Below are 6,099 nucleotides of genomic sequence, written 5' to 3'. Positions count from 1 at the left end.
AATAGTAGACGTTCTGCGGTAATGGTGCGGCGTGAATATTATAAAATATTCGGATCGCGATAAAATCATGAGTTTTTTACACGACGTGGGCACATGTGCTATAGGAACGATGGTAATTTTTCATAATTTTTGGTGATGGAGAAGTATCCGAACGATTCCCTCTACGCGGATTGCCCTTCGCATGTCTACAACTGTGACCGGCGGCCTCCGTGGGCAAGCATGCCGCCAATCTTGCGTACGCGGCTTCTCACAAGTCTGAAGGTGTTGTGGCGGTTGCAAACGCCCGGCACGCGTCTCCGGGGCGTGGCCTCCCAGCTCACGGACGGCGCCGCCACCGGCACCTGGAGGGGGGAAACGGACGCGTCGGGTCTACACGGAGGGGATGTAGCTGTGGGTTTGGCCCGGATGTTGCTCCCAAGTGTCTCTGTGTGCTGACCTGACACAACCGGGTGGACAGGTCCACTGGTCAAAGCACGCCAGTGGGAAGTCAAATGGCTAGATCTCGTGGTCAACCGCTCCAGGGTTAGGCGGGACGGGGGCCCTGGGGGGAAGCAATGCCACCGGAGCGTCGCACCGGCCCTCATACATGCGGGGTGGTGTTGTGGCATGTCCGAAGAGGCGGCACGCGTCTCCAGGACGTGGCCCCCCTCACGGACGGCGCCGTCACCGGCATATGGAGGGGGGAAACGGACGCGTCGGGTCTACACGGAGGGGATGTAGCTGTGGGTTTTGCCCGGATGTTGCTCCCAGGTGTCCCTCTGTGCCGACCTGACACAACCGGGTGGAGAGGTCCACTGGTCAAAGCCCGCCCGTGGGAAGTCAAAGGGCTAGATCTCGTGGTCAACCGCTCCAGGGTTAGGCGGGACGGGGGCCCTGGGGGGTAGCAATGCCACCGGAGCATCGCACCGGCCCCTCATACATGCGGGGTGGTGTTGTGTCATGTCCGAAGAGGCGGCACGCGTCTCCGGTGTGTGGCCCCCCTCACGAACGGCGATGACACAGTGTGGCCCCCCTCGAGAAATTTTCAGAGCAAAACTCAAATTCCGACAGACAATCAACAGCTAGAGGTCTTAGATATGTTTCCCACGCACAAATCCTCACTCCACCATTTTGGATTAGGGAAGGATTAGAGGTGCAGCAGCACACAGTCATTGAGAGGGAGGAAGTGCAGCAGCTCATAGTTGCTTGGATTTTGGGGTGGTAGGCAACAATTCATGTCGCCATCCCATCAGATCCCAGGGATGTAGGCAATAGTATGCAGTGTTTTTACTTTTTGGCAATAGAAGATTTAAAACTCGGCAATAATAGTGGATTTATAGGCTGTTTTTAGAGTGTGTTTCATGCTGGCAAACAACAACAGCAGATACAAATCAGGCTGTGTATGAAATATTGAAATTAGGTCAAGTGTGGGGTGCATGTTTTTCTATTTTTCCTAATTATGTCCGCTGTGCTTGCCTACATTTTATATCAACTGAAGAAAAACAAAGAGAGCACCTGCCATCTTCTAGGCAATATAATATGTTTTTCCAGGCAATACGATGTGTTCTTCTAGCTTTTTGATCTGTTACTATAAGCGGGAGTTACAAATGATATCTCTACAATATGTGGTAGTACAAGTCTGTATTTTTCTGCAAATCCCCTCATGCTATTCTTAGTGCTGCTAAAAAGTCAGTTAAGTTCAGTCAAAAGTTTGCTCTATTATCTCTGCTGGGATTTGTTCCTACCTTTTTGCTTGAGATATCTGTTGTCGTACAGATTTAGCGAAGGTTTCTTAGATGAAATCATGCAATAGTAGGGTTGCTCTGGTTTTTCTATTTTTTAATCTATTTTTTAATTCAGTAGATGTGCAGATTTAGCAAAGTGCAGTACTTGAGCATAGTCACTTCTCTCTGAGAGTAAATGAGCATGTGTAAGTGTAGGGCTGGCCTTTTCATACCTAGCAGCCTCAGTTTATCTCCAAGGAACTATTGTAGTTCCAGACATTATTGTAGGCATTTTTGGATATATGCAGGCATCTTTTCAACTGCAGATTTTCAGACATTTTTTAGGCATTTTTGGGTGATACGTAGGCATCTTAATTGTACTTTTAGACATTATTGTAGGCATCTTTTCAATTGTAGAATTTCTGACATCTTTTTTGTAGGCATCTTTGGTTAATACGTAGGCATCTTAATTGTAGTTTCAAAGATTATTATAGGCATCTTTAAGTCAAAACAGGGGGTAGGTCCATCATGAGCACTTTTGATATACATGCACTTTTGATAGATGAATGAAATGGAAGAGAGTATAAATGTGAAAAAAATTAAGTGCACAATGTGAGATAGATAGATGTTAGATGAATGGATATTTGTGTAGTTTTACTATGTTTTTAGATACATACTCAATATTATAGATATATGTATTGTGAAGATGAGATGAGAGGGAAGAGTACACTTTTTGTGAAGATAGATAGACGAAAGTTAAAATTTGGATATGATGAGTGGTTACTTCATCATGTTGATCTTGCTAAAAAACGTTTGTGATATGATGTGATGTGTGATGATGCTTTATATGTGATGTGATGACCTAATTTTTTTCATTTGGTGGAATTTAGAGGATTTCTGGTGTTGCCTCCGGTGGAATGATCGTTAACGTTGGAGCTCTTGGTCTTCGATTGTCCCTTCGTTGATCGACTACATCATCTACATCCGAGGGTGAGCTACAAATCCATCACCTCATACGTTCTTTTAATCATGTCACTGGATTAAATTTTCACATCAAGTCGCGTAACCTAGGTCTCCCGTCCGAAGGGTTGCATCGATAAATATGCATTCAATTGCATATTTATCACCGCAGCTCTTTCGGATTGTCCAGCGCTTTCCACGGACAGCCCGAGGATGTGTAGATTGGGTACGTTGTTCATGCTCTACCCCGTTCCGAGACAGGATTTCGGTGGTGCCTCTCTGTTGTTCTCCGGATGCACATTCTCTCGGCATTTTGCCGAGGCATGTATTTGGAGAACAGCGGGGAGGTGCTGCCGAAATTTTGTCTCGGAATGGGGTAGAGCATGGACAACGTACTCAATCTACACATTCTCGGGTGGGATTAGGACCCATCTTTAACTATTACTGACTTTTCATTGTTTCAAGCAGTCAACTATATGTTTCGTGCTCACATGTCATGCTTCCAAAATTTTCATAGGTTGTTCCTCGTTGGTGCTATGGAAGGCATGGCGGATGGGCGGGTTTGGTGGATAGGTGGCTCGGCGATGATGCAGAGTTTGCTGCCAAGAGCATCAAGGGCCGGGCTAACCGTGGAAAAGACGGGACACACGGCCAAACAGGAACCACTGGGGCTTCAAGGCCATGAAGGTATATCTATATGCATGATGCATTTTTGTTCTTCTTTACCGTCATGTTCTTATGTATGGCTAACTTTTGTTTGATGTTGCAGGAGGACAAGTTGAAGAGGCCACTCTCAGACATTGAGTCGTGGAAGCTGGCCCGCGAGCGGAGTGATCGCGAGGATGGCGAGAGCTAGTACTACGGCAAGACCGACGAGCACCTGGAGTCTTACACTCAGAACTATCAAAAGTTGCATCCGGATGTTCCTGTTCCTGAGGTCGCCCAGTCTCAGATCAACGACAAGGCGGTGGTGGCCATCCAGGGGAAGTCACATGGCCGGTATCCGTGTTTCGATGGCCTGATCACTCCTTCGATCTCGTACACACGGCTTCGGGCTACCAACCCGAGCCAGTTAGAGAGTACGATGTTGATGATGATAGCCGTGCATGTGGCCGTCGTGCCATACTTTTATGTTCATGAATGTTTCATGTCTTGCAGTACTTATATGTTCATGAACTTTCGCCGATGATGATCTTTAGATGATGAACTTGACTATGTTTAAATGATGATGATGAACTTGAGTATGTTTAGATGATGAACTGTCATATTTCTGCATAATCCCATATTATTCTGCTTTGAAATGCTGTCAAATGAATTGAAAAAGAGAAAACAGGGGAAAAAAACTATGCCTACGGCAAAGCCGTCGGCATAGATGAGCCAGGGCTTCCCAGGGCTTGCCACGTGGCAGGAATCTATGCCGATGGCTTTGCCGTAGGCATAGCCCTGCCACCAGGAGGCACCACGGAATGCCACGTGGCAGAAGTATGCCGACGGCTTTGCCGTCGGCATACCTCTGCCACGTGGCATTCCGTGAATCGTCAGCGCTTTTGACGGCGCCGTCCGTTGCCGTCAGGCGAAAAACACTGCCGACGGCTAAACTATGCCGACGACTGATGCTCGGCCGTCGGCATAGGCCCCTATGCCGACAGCTATACTATGCCGACGGTCTGACAAGACTACGCTGACGTGATCTAAGCCGACGGGGCTATGCCAACGGCAGCCGTAGGCATAGATCTATGCCGACGGGAAATGACCTATGCCGACGGCCGCAAGTCCGGTAGTGATTAATCCAACCGGTGTAGAGGGGTGCGTATGAGCCAAGGGAGTTGGTGCCAAGCGGCGTTCTCCAATCTTCATCGCGAGAGAGGAGATGTCACTTTTGTGTTTCTTTTCTTTTAGACTTTTTGTAGAACATTTTTTTGATGCCGCTCACGGTACGACAGAGAGCGAGGAAACTAAATGGGCTAGTTGCGGCCCAATTAGCCAGAGAGCTCCGATTTTTCTTTGGGAGTAGCTGCCCTTTAGGACATTTGGTCTATGAATCAGTAGACGTGGCCAACCGGGAGTGAACGCCAGATCTAACTGCCAAAAACGAAAATCAACGGCAGGAAACACATACGACGTGAGAAGACTCAAAAGTGGTTCAGTTTTACTATCATAAATTGCTACTCGGTCCCCGCAAAGGACTCGACGGTGTTTACACTGCTAGTTATGTAAATTAGTGGACCATGGTTGAGTTACAAAACCTATCATTAATTTATACTAAAGTTTTGCACTTCTTTGTAACTACAAAACTGCTAGTTATGTAAATTAGTGGACCATGGTTGAGTTACAAAACCTATCATTAATTTATACAAAAGTTTTGCACTTCTTTGTAACTACAAAATATATTCTCCACGTATGATTTTGCCGCTATAGTTTTCATTGTGGTTAGCAACTGTGTAATTATATTGCTAAATATTAAGGTACACTATTTCTATTAAATCTTTTTAACATTGGTCATGAAATTTTCAATCCACAAAAAATGAAGTATATCTTACAGAGTGCTTGATGTGCTCTCTTTTTCGAGACAATGTATTTTTTTTAATTTAACTAGATTGTTCTAGATTAGAGAAAAGAAATAAGATTGCAGGTCTTCATAGATTAATTGATATTGCACACATATGTTTCCTTTTGTCTATTACAGATGTGTTAAATATTATTATAGAAAGCTATAAATGTGAATGAGGTTTCTAGAATGCACGCATATCTATATTATGTGCAAGTAAATACAGGGGTAATTATCTTCGTAATAAATATAAAATTTTACATTATGAAAATATATATTATTGTTTTGTCTATGAACAGTTGTGTTGCTCGTTTACTAGTTCTCTGGTGTTCAAATATGTCTTTCATGCTCCTCGGTTCTACAATCAACTGACAACATGTGCATACTATGCATTTGGTCTTGGATTAGCATCATTTAGCTCAACTCACATGGAATGCATCTAATTTTTTTGATACGTTTGTATAAAAATGTTTTATTTGTACGTACTTGACAAACATTAGCACTGGTAAGAGGTATGCGTGAAAATTTGCGCATCATCTTTTTTTTCTTGGTTCCATCCACTGTCTATAATTCAACCCCTAAAATAATAGTGACTTGCACAACACACCTTGACTCGCTCAACATGAACCCAAAAAAATCCAAATTTACGCGAAAATCTTTTAGGTTGGAAAAAATGTTACACATAACTTTTTGTATTTGTTGGCTCTAATATTATATATCTGAATATCTTCAATACATACAAACTGGATAACTAATGAGGGCCCCATTATCAATATTGCACTGGTCTAGAGCCGGCTCTATGTTTGTGACTAGTTATCCGACACCTTTTGCACCAATTTGTCGATAAATTAGCTTTGATACCCATCAAGATTTTTGCAATCTCAGAAG

General features: G+C 44.3%; 1 long non-coding RNA gene across 1 annotated transcript; it reads left to right on the top strand.

Annotated features, from left to right (window-relative positions):
• The first annotated feature begins 1,147 nt into the window (after positions 1 to 1,147).
• On the top strand, positions 1,148 to 3,964 carry LOC120962031 (uncharacterized). Its single transcript, XR_005752772.3, has 3 exons — positions 1,148 to 2,693; positions 3,181 to 3,350; positions 3,433 to 3,964. It is a non-coding gene; the product is annotated as an uncharacterized lncRNA (long non-coding RNA).
• Positions 3,965 to 6,099: the final 2,135 nt, after the last annotated feature.

This window comes from Aegilops tauschii, chromosome 3 (assembly GCF_002575655.3).
Source record: "Aegilops tauschii subsp. strangulata cultivar AL8/78 chromosome 3, Aet v6.0, whole genome shotgun sequence".
Taxonomy (NCBI): domain Eukaryota; kingdom Viridiplantae; phylum Streptophyta; class Magnoliopsida; order Poales; family Poaceae; genus Aegilops; species Aegilops tauschii.
The sequence above is the reverse complement of the archived record's forward strand: the minus strand, read 5'-3'. Positions and strand labels throughout refer to the sequence as shown.